This window comes from Myripristis murdjan, chromosome 24 (assembly GCF_902150065.1).
Source record: "Myripristis murdjan chromosome 24, fMyrMur1.1, whole genome shotgun sequence".
NCBI classification, from domain to species: Eukaryota; Metazoa; Chordata; class Actinopteri; order Holocentriformes; family Holocentridae; genus Myripristis; species Myripristis murdjan.
The window spans coordinates 27,599,551-27,616,484 of NC_044003.1; the positions used below are offsets into that span (position 1 = coordinate 27,599,551).

Here is a 16,934-nt window from a genome sequence, read left to right on the forward strand (position 1 = left end):
ATGTGGATGTGATTATGTTATGATTTGGTATGCCATGTTTGGTGTCATTTTGCTACTCAGGGTGAGGGGAAGTCAATTTTTAGGTGATCTCCAAAATTCCTCTTGCAGGTTGAATAATATGAATCTGTTAGAGGAATACTTCCATCCAGGGCAATTAATTCCCTGTCTGTGTCCCCCGGCCTACCCCCGCATTTCCAAATTTGCGTTTCCAAATTGGCTCACTCCTTAGGTACACATTGGTTCATTTTACACCGTATCTGGGATCTGTTTTGTGCCACATTCCATTCACTGTTTTGTCTTTATTCATTTCATGTTTCTTACCATCTTTGCCTATTTATTACATGCCTCATTTTTGTGTGTGTGTGTGTGTGTGTGTGTGTGTGTGTGTGTGTGTGTGTGTGTGTGTGTGTGTGTAATTAGTTCATCTACCGTAGTTGTGTATAATCAGTAGTTATAGGAATAAAGTGTGTTTAAATTCACATCCGTTGTTGAGTGGTTTTTGTGAGTGGAATTCTTGATCCCTAATCGTAAAAGATCTAACTGCCCTTTTTTATTGTAATTTGATTATTTCCAGGCCTAGACTATCATTTTTAAGGGTGTAATATTCCCGACATAAACCACTTTTTGCCGCAGTTTTGTCAGTCATTGTTACGTCTTTCCTCCGGCCCAGTTGCAGTAATAAACTAATCAACACTCTTAAAGTGTTAAGTTTATTCTCATTATTTCCCCATTATTTTGTGATAGTCTATCCAAGCGAGTAATCCTACAGTAGCCTTGCTTTGCTTCAGTAGGCATAATCTTACAACTGTAATAACATGTGACAAATGTGAGTACCGTACAGTTAAATGAATTGATTTAGCTATTTTTTTTTTGTATAGTTTTTCCATAAGCAGGTGGTGTGTACATTTATGTATTCACAGGAGTGATTTCTGTAGACAGTTTCAAGCATTTATTGACATCAAAAAATTTGGATATAAGTAATACCAGTGATAATCATAACACGGGGCCAGCCTAGCTGGCAATGCACATAAGGGGAAAAAAAAGAAAAAAAATATTTGCAAGACTAAATATCCTGTCCAATTGTTTGGAGTTGTTACAGGTATCTAGCATTCGTGAGCTGGTGCGGGGGCTTCCTGGAGCGCAGAATCCGGGTCGTCGTTCCAGCTTGTGTGGTCCTTCACATCCGCACGGAGTTTCCTGATGCTGAGGGCCACTACATGGGATTTAAACTGGCCCTTGATTGAACCGGGACACATAGCTGGCAATGACCTCCTCCTTGTCAGGCTGCTCGAACTGTGCAGTTAGGTCCTCTGGAACAGGGATGGCCAATACTGCATCTGTGTATGGTGCTGGGTCCACAAAGACTTCTTCAAATATGAGGTCCATGTCAGCAACATACCCTGTTTTATAAAATACATGCACAAACACTTTGTTTACCTTTTTTTTTTTTCACAATGACTGAAAGTGTTCCTCTAAATACCTCCTGACATTTGACACTTTATCTAATTTATTGTGTTTAAGGTTGTTTTGTGTTTTTTTTTAGTCTTTACTGTTATTTTATGATAATTCTTAGAACATGTAAGAGCAATACCTAACACAACAGGCCCAAAACATATGTTTTGGTTGAAAAATAAAATAATTTAACACTTACGGAATGTCGGCTCTGTCTTTAGTGGTTTAGCTCTGCATTCTCCCTTCATGGCCTTTGGAAAGTGGACCTTGAAGAGGGGTACACCTTCATTTGTTTTGGCTTGTGGTCGGTCAGCGTTTTCATTATAATACATGGCAGCCAGGTAGAGTCTAGAAGTACAGAAAAGAGAAAATCAAAGATTTTAATACTGACAGAAACTTTAGGCTACACACTCTCACAAGTTCTAAGTAACCACAGTTTAATTTACCTGCACAGCATTCCAAGAAATGGAAAGACAACATTCTTTGGGGCAAAAGGGGCACGTTTAAGGGAGGTGAGAGGCACCCAAGTGTCACGTCAGACCATTCGAAACCGTTTACATCAGCATGGTCTGCGTGCTAGACGACCTGCAAGGGTACCTGACCACACCACCAGGCACAGGTGTCATCGTCTTGCATGGGCCAGGGAGTATTTACGCTGGACGAGGGACCAGTGGGCCTCAGTGCTGTTCTCTGATGAAAGCCAATTCAAGTTGAGCAGAAATGATGGCCGCCAGCGATGTTGGAGACGTCAAGGAGAGCGCTATGCATCAGCCACTGTTGTCACCAGACGAGCCTTTGGTGGTGGTGGTGTTACTGTGTTGGCAGGTGTGTCTAGTCAGTACTGAACTGCCCTACACTTTGTGAATGGTACAGTGACAAGCCCATACTACCTGAATAACATCATTAATCCAGTCATTGTGCCCCTGCATGAACAACACTGCTCCAGCTCATCGAGGTCGCAACATTAGGGAACGGCTGCTGGAGACTGGGGTACCTCAAATGGAGTGGCCTGCACTTTGTTTTTTGCCATTAAACTCTTTGTTAGAGAACAGCAACTTGTGCAAAAGGTACTGAAACACTGAACAGTTGGACATGTGCATTCAAAAGTTAACAGAGGGTTACATTAAGTTCACCTGTAAAGGTTATAATGCATTATACACTACTCACAAAAAGTTAGGGATATTCGGCTTTCGGGTGAAATTTCAGGATGAACCTAAAATGCATTATAACCTTTACAGGTGAACTTAATGTGACCTTCTGTAAACTTTTGAATGCACATGTCCAACTGTTCAATGTTTCAGTACTTTTTGCACAAGTTGCTGTTCTCTAACAAGGAGTTTAACGGCAAAATTCACATCAGATGTTTAATGCTCCAGCTCATCAAGGTCGTATCATTAGGGAATGGCTGCTGGAGACTGGGGTACCTCAAATGGAGTGGCCTGCACTTTCTCAGACCTGCATCCCATAGAAAACCTATGGGATCAGCTGAGTCGCCGTGTAGAGGCTGGTAACTCTGTACCCCGGAACCTCAATGTCCTGAGGGCCGCCCTTCAAGAAGAGTGGGATGCCATGCCTCAGCAGACAATAAGTCGACTTGTGAACAGCATGAGACGTCGTTGTCAAGCTGTAATTGATGCTCAAGGGCACATGACAAGTTATTGAGACATTGACATTTTTTGTTGTGGTATATCCACCACTGTTGTTGGCTTTTGTTTCAAGAAATTGTTTGAGATGAGGAAATCACCAGTGTATGCTTCTACTTAAATGCCCTACTTTCATGATATAATATCACTGTAGCGTGAACTTTTTACATTTTCCTTAAATTTCACCCGAAAGCCAAATATCCCTAACTTTTTGTGAGTAGTGTATGTTCACACAGCTTCTCTTCGATGCCCCCTGGTATTTACTGTTGCGTATTAACCTAACTAGTATAAGGAAGCTATGTTACCAACAGTAACTTACGTTAGCTGCCATGCTAAAACCACATTCAACAGGCTATCACACTAGATAGGTTTATACAGTAAAGCAACATAAAGTGGTAACACTTACAGCTTCCACGTTTGTAGTTGGGTCATGGACAGTTGGTACCGATCCATGCTTTATCTTAAGATTCTTAGTGAATCCTGATTTGTACTGGCCCTTGTTGAGAAGGCAGTCCGCAGTGAGATGGTGAGCGCACACACAAACATTTTAGGAATTGTTGTGGGTACATTTCCATCGAAAATACTTATACTTAAAATGTTCTACAATAAACTGTATTGAGGGGCTCAATTTTCCTAATTTTGTAGGTGGTGCTGTTGAGCCATTTTGCCCCGCCTTTTTGCGAGACCCATAATATAAAATTTTTCACCAGAACTGACGCGCACGCCAATTTTGAGTTTTCGTGTATGCGCATTTGAGATATTCACGATATAATAATAATAATAATAATAATAATAATTATAATAATACCACCTTTGGAAACAATAGGGCTTCGCGCTGGTCAGCGCTCGGGCCGTAATAATAAAAAATAATTTTAAACCATGTGATAATGATTATCTAGAATCTGGGTTCTGTTTTTCAGTTTTTGCTATCTTTAATTCAACAACAGTCATTTTTACCTGTTTGAGCAGAAAACATAGCCCAGCATTCTGGGTCAAACCCATAATTCAATCCTGTTGCTTTAGAACAACCCAGTGCTGGGTCAGTCCATTTCTGACCAAGCTGGGTTACCAAAATCACCCAAGTTGAGTTATTTTTAAGCCAGGCATTTTTGAGCAGTTTTAGCACCTATCCAAGCATTCATACTTGGGTAAGTGAGAGGGCAAATAAGCAAAGAAAGTAGCCTAAGACTAAGTAACTGAATAAATAAGTGAGTAAGTCTGGCTGAGTGAGTCTGAAGTTCACTGTTCATTCATTCACTATTCAGCATGTAGTGCTGGTTATACAGTGAACTGTAGGGGAAATGTCTCAATCAATTTTGGACAGTTGAGACCATCTACTCAGCAGGTCTTTTTCATGAAGCAAACAAAGTATTGAAATTCTAATGTGTGTTTTGGCAACCAAGCAGACAGCAATATTTACTGTACTCTACAATAAACTGGCTGATACACAATATGATGATACAGTTCATGTTTTATGTTAAAAAAAAAAAAAAAACAACAACAACTCTCCTTTTGTCTTTCCAGATGTCTAAAGAAGGCTGAACATGAGGCCTGGAGGAGGAAAAATGGAGGAAGCAAGTGACAGAGCCAGCAGTTGTAAAGATGACTGATGTGTGTAGCAGATGGAGAGTGTTTTACGACCTGTACCAGCACTCCATTTAAGTGTGTATAAAATTGATGGCCAACCATAATTGACCTCTGTAGCCACTATAGTACAGAAAGCTGTTCTTCCACTTTGAAGAGAGGGAGCTTTTTTTTTTTTTTGCTTTTTGACATGGGTGTGTTTGATTTATATAACTTGGAGGGAAGATGGCATTTCAACACCTCAGGCTTCTGATGGAATTTTTCAGAGGGGATGAGTAGAAGAGAGGATGAAGAAATGGAGAGAATACAAGGTGAAGATTAGAGGAGAGCAAGAAAATTGAGGTGAGGAGATGAGAAGAAGGGAGTGAAGATGTAGAAAAAAGGCCAAGTGGGGAATTAATGGAGAGAGGGGAATGAAGGATAAATTGTGAAAATAGGAGAGTAATGTGGCCAGGAGAAGAAGCAAAAAAAAGCATGAAAGGAGAGAAGGGAAGCAGAAGAGGAATGGGAAAAAACTGAAAAGGAATAAATGGAGAATAAATGGACATGGGAGGAGTGAAAAGCGGAGATGGAGGAGAAGGCATGGAAACAAAATGGAGGAAAAGAAGTAGATGTGGAAGTGGTGCAGGTTGTTTGTCACCATGTCCTTCTCGAGGCCATCACTACCTGGGATAATGGAATCTGTCATCTGCGCCCGGCTATTGACAGCCTGCATTGTGGTGTTTGGCATGTTTCATGATCTGTTTGTCATGTGGGACAACGCTGCCGCTGTGAAGAATCTCATGCCCTGTGGGCTCGCTGCATGCTGATGTGACCTTCACAAGCCGCATGCAGAGCCTCGCTGCCTTCAGAGCTGCAACACTCCTCTGTCATCAGCCCACAGCTTCACAACGTGCTCACACCCATCACTTCTTCCACACAATTGCAATTCACATTTGGCACACTTCTCCAAATCGACGTACATGAGATTTTTATACACCTCAAGAAAAGCTCTATTCAGAAGATAACATCAAGTGCCATAAAGCTCTGGTTCTGGGCCAAAGGACAGAGGAGCTACAAGGCAAGGAGGTAATGCATAAACTGCTTACAGGGGGGAAGAAAGCATAGGAGGTAGAGTTTTTATTATATGGGGGATTACACAATCCACTGTGAGAGGGTGTTCCATAAAGAGCTGGGTTTTTAGTCTTCTCTTAAAAATTTAGAGGGACACTATGGATTGAATACGTTTTTTAGCTCATTCCACCACCGAATAACCACAGAAGAGGAGTCTAGAGAATGATTTAGGGGCTTGTTGAGCTGGGAGCACCAGGCGCTGCTCCATGGTGGAGTGAAGTAGTGATGGGACGTACTGTGCCGAGGCTTCGGAGCGTGTGTCGAGAAATCCAGGAGGTGTTTAGCGAAGCGCGTATCGAGGCTTGTATCGCTTACGGTGGGTGACGTCACTAATGACGTTTGAAGCCTCACTGGTTCGGGGAGTGGTTCGAATTTTGGCGCGATGTACGAACACATAAACCACAATGGATGCTCTCACAAGTTGTGGGTTTGTGTTGGCATTTTTTGAGCTTGAGTGACATAGAGGTGAGTTTTGGCGATCTGCTGCTTTGTTTTCATGGAGCCTGCAAGGAAGAGAAGGTATTCCCCTGTGTGGGAACACTTTGACCTGATCTCTCCCAAGAAGGTAAGATCACTATCAGTAATGTTATTACACATGTTTTATGTTTGTCATGCAATGCACTATAATTTTTCACCATCTATTAATTTTCACTGTCCTTTCTTTTATTCCAAGGTGAAGTGTTTGTGTGCCAAAGAGCTGGGGTACAACAACACCTCATCCATGCTGAGGCATTTCCGTGCTTTGCATGAGAATAATGAGGGGAATGGAGGAGGACCCAGCCAAGGTGGTTATTTAAAAAATATCCTCACATTTTTTCAATTTTACCATATTTGTTAATTAACTATGATAATACTGACATTGACAGAACTAATGCAGTATTTACAAAGCTTCTCTATTTTCTCCCAGTGACTAGAAAGACGGAGCTGGATGAGGCCTTGGTCTCCATGATTGTGGGAGACACACAGCCCTTCAGCATTGTGGAGGATAAAGGATTTAGGGCATTTGCTGCTAAATTGGATCCAACCTATGTTCTCCCAACAAGGAAGGTGTGTTTGGTGACACATCAAGTATGGCAGTAGTATTAAATTTCAAAAATGAACCACTTTTTTCTTCCTTTCCTTTAGGCTGTAAAGGCTATGGTTGAGGCAAAATACCAGGAAGAGAAAGAAGGCCAAAGCTGAGGTCCAGAAGGCTGCTCCAGTGAGTTTGACCTCAGACATGTGGACATCCATTAACATGGATGCCTACCTGGCCGTAACCTGCCATTTTATAGATGGCAATACATGCCTGAGATCAACTTTACTTCAATCTGATTGTGAAGAAGGTTCTTGACCTGACCCCTGTGCTGTCCTCTATTCGTGCCAGGGCAAGGAAGCTAGTGGGGTATTTCAGAAGCAGCACAACTGCAAAGGTTAGCTCACTGACGTTATTTTCATATCTATTTCTATGTATTTGTTTTATATTGTTGCACATGTCACAACATTATTTCCTTTTTTGTCTTTAATGGAGAAGCTTGCACTTGTTCAGGAGCAGATGGGGAAACCACAGCTCAAACTAATTCAAGAGGTTGAAACTCGATGGAACAGCACCTTTCAAATGCTGCAGCGACTGGTGGATCTCAGGGAGCCTGTGGAGGCAGCTTTGGCTGGCCTTGAAACCGACATCCCTGCACTGACCTCGGAAGAATATAGCAATGTCACTGGGTGCCTGTCTATTCTCGCTCCATTCCATGAAGCCACTGTGGAGCTATCAGAGGAAAAAAGGGTTTCTGGCTCAAAAGTGGTACCATTGTTAAAAATGGTGGAAAGGATGCTCCAAGAGGAGGCAACAAAAGCAACAACTCCACTGGCAGGAGAACTGGGAGAGCACCTCATCAGGCTCCCGAGGGAGAAGCTCCACAATTTGCAGAGCATGAGCATTATGTCTCTGGCGACCTTACTGGACCCTAGATACAAAACAATTGGTTTCTTTAGCCCAACAAAGGCTAATGAAGCAGTGAAACGTCTCACCTCAGAATGTGCTAATGTTATCAGGGCGACTGATTCTCAGCCATCTCCAGCTGCAGCATCATCATCATCACAGGATGCTGTAGTTGAAAGACCAGGTAATTATAAATTAATTTTGCTTTGGTTTAAAGTCAATTTGATATATGACACTCACTTACATTATCTGTTTATTCTTCTTAGGAAACAAACTGTGGAGCCATTTAGATGCCACAGTGAAGGAATCTAGAAGAACTCGGAATGTGACCGCTGATGCCACAGTTGAAGTTCAGCGATATCTGTCTGAACCAAGCATTGCCAGGACAGAGGACTCCCTTCAATATTGGGAGAAGCAGAAGTCCATCTATCCCAACTTGTACAAGCTTGCCGTGGGGTTCTTGTGCACCCCAGCCTCTTCAGTGCCATGCGAAAGAGTGTTCTCCAAAGCAGGAGAAGTCATTTCCAAAAAGAGGAACCGTCTGAATCCCAGCACTGTCGAACAAATCCTGTTTCTTAATAAAAATGAATAAAGTGACCCCACATCAGTTGCACAAGCATATTCACTGGCCTCCATGTTCATAAGCACAATCACTGTCCCCTGCCTTGTTAACACCAACAGTTTTATAATACAATTGTCCCCCTGTCATTATATGATTTCTTCAAATATCAACAGACATTATATATTGACAAGCATTTGACAGTTAACATTAGACTTCATTGGTTTGCCACGTTACACACCCATATACACTAAACAATAGAAATTATATTTATTTGAATGAATCCATGAACCATACATGAAATACATAGGCCTATATGAAGATGAATTTATTATTCCCATGCCCGCACCATTGAGAGCCATGAGTGAATCACAAATACTGTAGGTGAAATGACCTTTAAGAAATCTGCCTGTGTTGCAGTTTTTCACCAGCAGGGGGGTTTGTGTTTCAAGAAATGAACCTTTTTGCGAACCAATTGGCTGGAAAGCTTCAAAGCTTTATGAAGCTTCATCTCGCCATCACTACTGGAAGCACTGGGACCTCTAGAAACAGGGGCATGACACACAGCAAAGACAACAACCGGGCAAACACCTGAACTGAGCTGAAACAGGACTTAAATACACTTGGGGCTAATTGGGGCTAATTGGGGAAACAAGACACACATGGACACACAAGACAATCAGGGCTGATAACACAGATTCAGGACAGGTGTGGGAAGCTGGGAGGGGCAAACAAGACACGGGTGAAAACCCTAATGAGTGACACAGCAGGGTAAAGGAAACTACACCAAAGACAAGCATGAACACAATTCAAAGAACAAAGTCCACAAACACAGAGTCAGGGGGGAGACACAAGTCCACAAACACAAGTCAAAGTCCAAAATACAAGTCAAAACACAGAACTATGACTTTAGTAGTAGTGGTAATAGCAGTATTTTGATTTATTTGTTGTCATTAATATACACAACTGACAAGGTGAAAACACTTTTGGAATTTTTGGAAATCTATTTAAAGAAACACTGTAAGTTTATGCTATTGTCATACCATCCAGCATTTATGTATTTTTTCTGATATAATGTATCAATAATCAATCTTATTTTCTCCTGTGTTTGTAGGTGAACCGGAGCCTCCAGGGGAAGGTAATGTTGTCTGTTTTCTAATTGTCTAGATGCTTCTAAACTATAGTCCGCTTTATCCATTATACAGATCTTAGAGCCTTTATCTGCTGACCGTTATTGCAGTTATTGCTGTCCGTGTCTGCTTACAGACTCAGATTAACGGCATTTCATTTGTCTTAGTTAGAGAGGCTGTATTTTTACAAGACAGCACAATTTTTGTAAGCACATCAACTTAGAAATGTTTAGAGCTGCAAGAAGCACTAAGTCAAGTAACAGACATCTCAAACACACACAGGATAAAAGTAAGTAAAAACGAAGTAAAATAGGAACAATAGAAATTAAACATCAATAAACAGACACAGGCTTACATTTAGTGCATGACTGGCTCAGAAATATTGATCAACAAAGATCCGAAAGGAATTTCTCCAGAGACAATTCTTATTTTCCAACATCTCTTTTAGCTTTTTGTCACATTGAAATCTCCCTCTTCTCCAACTTACTCCTCCCTGCAACCCTGTGGGGGTTGCAGGGGGTTGCAGGAGGAGTATAAACATTTGGTGTAAATTTAGATTACATTTTGGTTTCAGGTAACTGCCAAGCCTCAGCCCATCAGGCAATAACCACCTCTTTGTCCCAGCTGAACTACCTTTTCTCTCTGGGCCTTACTAATTTTAAAGCTTTTTATTTTGATTTGGTTTTTCTAACTTTAATAACTTTGCCAACACCACTATTTTCAGGTATGTCAATTTGTTCCCGCAACCCCAGTATTCCCAATATGCCACTGAGATCATGGGTTGTCATCCTAGAAACCCCTCTCAGAGTGAAGGGCCTCGTATCCAACATCTATGAAACTGTGATTTCCCTCAAGGATTCTCCCTGGACTAAAATCAACGTGATAAGGAAGGAGAACTTGGGAGAGACATTTCAGATGAAATGTGGGACAGCGCCTTGGACAAGATAAATGGAAGCACCTCCAGTACTTGACTCAATTTAATATAATTTAAAGTCATTTATGGTGTCCACAATTCAAAAGCCAGAATAGTGAAAATAGTCCTCATTTCGATGAGGTGTCATGGTGTCCCTGCAGACTTCACACATATGTTTTAGACGTATCCTCGCCTGTCTGACTTGAGCTGTTATTTTTCAATCTCTGCCAGAAGCGCTGAATATGGAACTGAGGCTTAATGCTGTGACAGCCATTGTTGGTACCTATTTTTATGGAGAAGAAACTCATTAGACTGGAAATCCTAAAACCCTCCCAAAGCATAGCTCAGGTTTATGGACCTGCTGATGGTACTTTAACTATTTTTCTCATAATTTCAGAAATCAGCAATATTCCCTCATTTTTTATTGACATGATTGCCATCATTACAGCATGCATCTCAAGCTCTTATGACCCTGGCTGGTGCTAGTGCCAGTTTGACGTTGGTTCAACTTGCAAACCTTTTAAGAACAATGTTTGCTTTTGCACGGGCTAGAGCCAGGTCATTAGCCATTAATTTCAACAGAGTAGCTAAAAGCTGTGGAATCCCCTGTTGACGGTTTACAGCTATTTTTACTGCTCCACATGCAATAGATTTATGTTCCTGAATGGAATCTCAAACCAAGTCCTTAAATGATCCAGTCACAAAATATCTTGGTGCCAAACACACTTGAAGAGAAGAGCTAAGGGCGGCGTTTCTGTCTGTTTCCTGTTGCAAGTCGGCAGTCACAACTTCCTGAAATTACCAGACAGATCAAAAGGATGTCATCCATCATGGAGGATGCACTGCTGACTTGTTCCTCCTCCAGCAAGTTTTCCCACCATGCCAACATCTATTTTACCATGTATCAAGGCTAAGTCCTCCTGCAGAGGCCTGGGTTAGATTCCAGCCCGAGCCCTTTGCATGTCATGTCTGCATGTCAACCCCTCTCTCTCTCCTGTCTTTGCTGCCTCTCTCTATCGCTATCCAATAAAACAACGCCCAAAAAATAATCTTAATAAAAAAAGAAAAGTTGTAACTTAAGTCTATGTTGACACTTTGTATATTAGTGGGTACAGCCATTAAAATGTTAATGTGCCTAGGGTAGAACTTAGGTAAAAGTGGAGCAACAGGCTGCTGATCTTAGAGTTTTGGTTATCCTTCAGCTCATTAAGTTGAACAAAGCACTAACACTAGCAGGACTGGGGTTTGATTCCCTTTAGGGCCTCCCATGATACAAAAAAAAAAAAAAAAAAAAACTTTCATAGTATTGTGAGGTGCTTTAGATAAAAGCATCTGTCAAGCAGCATATGTTACATTAGTATGCATGCTGTTTTCAGTTAAATGTGTTTAAATGGATATCGTTCAGCCTCCCACAGCTGGGGTTCCACTCCCTGAAAGTGCAGTTAGTGCTCAGATACACACAGCAGTGACACACACATAATGTATGCTACATGCTGATTGATTATGAGAGCAAAGGGACAAGGCCGAGAACAGCGAGATGACAGATTCATTGTACGTTACAACAGTGGAATATATTTAATTCAATGTTGCATTTGTCAGCCTGTGCTGTATGTTGCCAAGAATAATCACTCTCTGTATCGCTTGCAAAGTAAGACAGGAATATGCCTGGAATGGTTTCCAGTGCTGAATCTAATATTTTTAGAGAGGGAGAGAAATATAACAGTGACATAAGGACGTCTAACAGTGACCTAAGGCCAGCAAAAGTCTCCTCTAGAGAAACTGTTGGGTAAAGTTTTGGTCCACAAAATATGGCCAGACAGTGTTTTCAGTGTTTTTCAGTTAGGGAAGCTGGACTGTGGAATACCTTGCCACAGAGGGACCACAAATGAATATTAATTGCTTGCTATCTTTGGTGCCATACATTTATTGTGCGTCGCTATTTATGAACAACAGATCTGATCTTTTGCTGTGTTAAGCTCCAGTTTCCCTGAGGAAATACTGTCTCATACCACTGCCCTTCCTGCGATTCTAATTGTAAAATACACTATATGAACGAATGCATTGGGCCACACCTCTTAATCATTGAATTCAGGTGTTTCATTCAGTCCCATGGCCACAGGTGTATAAAATCCAGCAGCTAGCCGTGCAGTCTGCCTTTACAAACATTTGTGAAAGAATGGCTCGTCCTGAAGAGCTCACTGAACTGGCTTTATGCACACCTCCACTACTTCCTGAACTTTAACCAGATCCTTTATTTCCTATCTTACATTACTGGCCAAACTGATTAATCCAGGTGTGTCTGACCTTACAACAATGGTCAGACACACCTGAATTAATCATTTTGGAGAAAGTGGAAGCTGTTCTAGCTGCAAAGGGGGACCAACTCCATATTAATGTATATGGATTTAGAATGTCATATTAGGATGTCAAAAGCTCATGTAGGTGTGATGTGTAGGTGGCCCAATACTTTTGTCCATGTATTGTACATATTTTAATGCAACAGCATTTTTGCTATTGTTTTGTCTGTGTGACTACATTTCCGTTGTTACTCATTATTACAGAAACTTGTGATGACTAATATAAAAACACTACATACAGTCTTTGTCTTTGTGTTGAAGGACCTGCTTTTCTTCACTCAACAGTGGTATGTGTGTGATATGTTTGGCTTTTCTCGGTGGCCACTGATTGGTTGTCTCTGCACGTCGAAAATAACTGGATCTGGGGTGGAAATTTTTACACGCATGTTGTCAGATTGGGCAATTTTCAACCACAGGGAATACAGGAAATACGCACCAGTGTCTTTTCCCATATTTATTGTTTTAGTGGTCGATGAATGTCAAGAAGGAAACGAAATAAAATAAAAAAACGATACATTTATGTCATCATCTTGGGTGTATGAAATGTCACAAGATTCTGCGGGCACTTTCTATGTATTCTATGTATTTATGTTTTTTTTCCTTTTATGTAGGCATGTATTTGATGATAAAGTACATTTTCCAAGTGCACATGGAGTGATAACAAAATGTGCTGATTTATATGAACATTTCCATCATTTCCGTCTTTGAACTGCAGTCACTCTCAATCCAGTGGACATGTTTGATTTGCTCACAAGCATCAAGAAGGACGCTCTTGTTCCCATGTGACGGTGGCAGATCTATAATCTGTGTCATCCTGTAGTGTGCTTGTCCTAGTCAAAATGTGTGTGTGTGTGATGTCAATGTATGAAGAGTCCCTGTGCTGCATTTTAACAATCCTTCATTCATTCCCCTGGCAACCTTAGCCGTCACCCTCTGCCTGGATGTGCTCTTCAGTGGTCTTGATGCTCTCCTGTCTCATCCAGTGAGCCCACCCTATGCATTTGATGCTCCATAAGCAAAATCATATTTGGTCCATACACCAATCCATATTTTACAAAAGCTGTCTGCGCCCACAATCCAGTATACAAATTTTTTTAAAGGGATAGTTAGATGTGGTAACTTCTGCACCTCCTATATTACTCCACTTACTCTATCACATTTCACGAACCTTTCAGGCACCTGCCAGTCAACACAGTAACTGAGGACCAGCAGAGAGAGTTTAGACCAAATAAGAATATAGTTCAACCTCTGATAAATGGTCAACATTATTTTACGCCATGTCAGACTGGAAAGATTCTGCAACACATCATCAAACTTCAAACATCAAACTTTGTGGGTTCAGGTGGTAAAATACTATATTTTTCAAAATGGTTCAATCATCCTTTTTAATTCACACTGCTGTTTCTGAGGGCTTTTGTAAACTGCGCTTCATGAATCAGCACCTGTTACAGTCAAAAGACCTTTTGAGACAAAACGAAAAAAAATTAGTGGATGCTCACAGTTGTTAGGTAGTAAACTCCAGGTAAACGCAAGGTGCTTTTGAAGTCAAAAAGATGATCAGCAAAAGAAGAGGAGCCCCTGGGCTTACTTCAGGCACACTCGCATCGAGTCAAGGATGTAAGTTAAAATGCCTTTATTGGTTAGGGCATATCAAAGTTGAAAATCATACAAAGAAGGTCAGGAGAACGCCAACAGTTTTTTGAGTTTGCATACACCAGTCCTCCTTTTTCCCTGCACACTCCAGCCGTAAGAATTATAACGATAATGATAAATATAGATGTAAACCGCCATTATTGGAGTCCGACTTTATTGGGCAAAAGGTTTGAGGGTGAGAATGTGAACTTGATTCATTATTATGGAAAAGTTCAACATCTCCAACATTTTGTGGATAGTCCTACAACCTCAGATTAAATGTTTTCTGACACTGTTAACATTGTCAACATTTGATTATTTCCCACCAGTGAAAATATACAGTTTCCAGCACAATCGCTTGAAATAAGGGGTCAGCAAGGGGCAGGCTCTCCAGCTTTGTGAACAGGCAGTAAACAGGCAAAGAAGAAAAGCTGCTGTTTTGAATCGCTGACCTGCACTTGAAAACTGACCTGGACCAACTGCATAAAGATTTTAGAAGAGACTGTAGACTTTATTTGCTCTCCAGAAATGTCACTTTGTAGCTGATTCTCTCGGATGTAACTGCCTTTTTCATTTTTTTTTTTTTTTTTTAAATTATAAAGAGGAATTCAAACATTGTGCTGTCTGTGTCCATGAAACTCTTGAGTTAAGGAAGGCTGGAATTTGACATGTCAGAAATTCCCAGTTCCAAGTTCATGTGAATGCTTCGAGGTCAGCATCAGCCGACCAAGAGGCAGAACGGGGTGAATGGTTACAAGGCAATGCATTACCATAAACACTAAATCAGAAAGCCATGTCTTTGGTTTGACAATGTCAGGGTATCATTGGAGTTGGGGGGAAGGGGGTGGTATACTGCTCTCGAAGTAGCCTAACAGCCACTTTTATTCTCCAAAGGCATAGGACTTTGTCAGAGATGTACCATTGCATCTTTCACAGCTCTGAAAAGTAATTTCTCTGAGAACAGGAGAGAGGGGAAGAAAACAATGTGCTCACTGATGATGGATGAAATGTACATTCACCAGCAAACTCAGTTTGGGAGGGATCAAACTTATGCCTGTGTCAACATCGCTGCTGGTGAACTAGAAAACACAGTAGCTATGCAGGTATTGATCCTTGTGGCTGTATCCATCAGTGAGTCGAGGAAAATCCTGGAAAATCCTGCTTCTTTATCAGCAGAGAGGCTGAGAGGCTAGGCTTCACACTACTGGAGGCGAGTGTCTCGCTGGCAATGTGATGGATAATGAAACTTTGTCATGATCAGAGATTTTGATGCCAAATTTGACATCAAAATAATGAGATTTCACTTTGTCCATCCATCTGTACCAAACCATCCATCTATTTTTCATCAATGCTTGTTCTTAATCATGACCACAAGGGACTGTGTGTATCCCAGCATGCATTGGAAAGAAGGTAGGGAAACGTGAACATGTTGCCAGTCCATCACAAGGCTAACACACAAACTCATTCACACCTATGGGAAATTTAGAGTCTCATTCACCCTCCCCACATACATATTCACACATATTCATAGAGGTTTCATAAAACTTTGGTAATGTATACATGCATGCACACAAAAGTATGTTCCTGACTATTAAATTCTATGAAGTGGTGCTAACATGCACAAATGCATACACTGATGGATGTATACACACCCTTTCTCATGTAAAATACTTTCGGAGCATTCTTGTGAAATTGCTTTCTCAGCTCTTTCTTGTCATTTTCATGCAGATTTGGCAGTTGCAGTCCAGTTCCTTTGAATGTGATGCATTTTCACTGCCAGCTTCTGTTGGAGAGTGGTGAGATTGTGATGTTCAATTTTTATTTAATGGAGCTGATGAGATTTTTTTTTTAAAGTCCTTTAACTCAAGGACATGCTTATGAATTGTCAAAGTAATCCTCTATACCATTTTCATATAAATGAACGTCCATACTGTCTGTATCATCAGTTACACAACATAATTCAACACATAGCCAGTTCATGCAAGCTTACAGTTGCTGTTGGTGTCTGATAGCTCTTTCCTTTGCTGTACAGGAAGTGGTACGTTTTATGTTTCCAGATTGTTTACAATAAATAGAATAAAAACCGAGTAAGAACATGAGTAGCATAGGCACCCTGGGAATACAAGGAAACAGACATCATAGTACCAGCCACACTGTTTGATTGACAGGCGATCTCTGGCAAGCGCATTACCATGACAGTGACTGCTTAGCAGCAAAGACAGAGATTAAAATAAGTGTTCAACACTCACTTAGAAGTGACTCAAAGCTTCACTCAGACTGTTGTATCAATAGCTAAAATGCGCACAAACATTTTAAGAACATAAAGTGGCCTACATTTGTAAGGTTAAGCGGTTGATTTTTGAAATTTTAATGGAGACCATCCGCCGACTCAAAATTTAATATTCACTCAGACTCACACATAGGCTTCTTATGTACACGCTGTTTCACCATCCACACCCAATGCCTGTCTCATATCACTGCGAAATGTTAATAACTGTTTTTGGCCTCCATCAGGGCTCTACCCTCCAAGTGCAAGATTTTGACCTCATTTGGTTTGGATTAGTTTATACAATCATACCTGTGATTGTGCATGTTTATTTAGTATATCTACAAAGTGCATAAACTTCATG

At 41.0% G+C, this 16,934-nt stretch overlaps 1 long non-coding RNA gene across 1 annotated transcript; it reads left to right on the forward strand.

The window, feature by feature from the left end:
* The first annotated feature begins 9,052 nt into the window (after positions 1-9,052).
* LOC115356341 (uncharacterized) lies at positions 9,053-11,565 on the forward strand. Its single transcript, XR_003927955.1, has 3 exons — positions 9,053-9,292; positions 9,387-9,410; positions 10,127-11,565. It is a non-coding gene; the product is annotated as an uncharacterized LOC115356341 (long non-coding RNA).
* Positions 11,566-16,934: the final 5,369 nt, after the last annotated feature.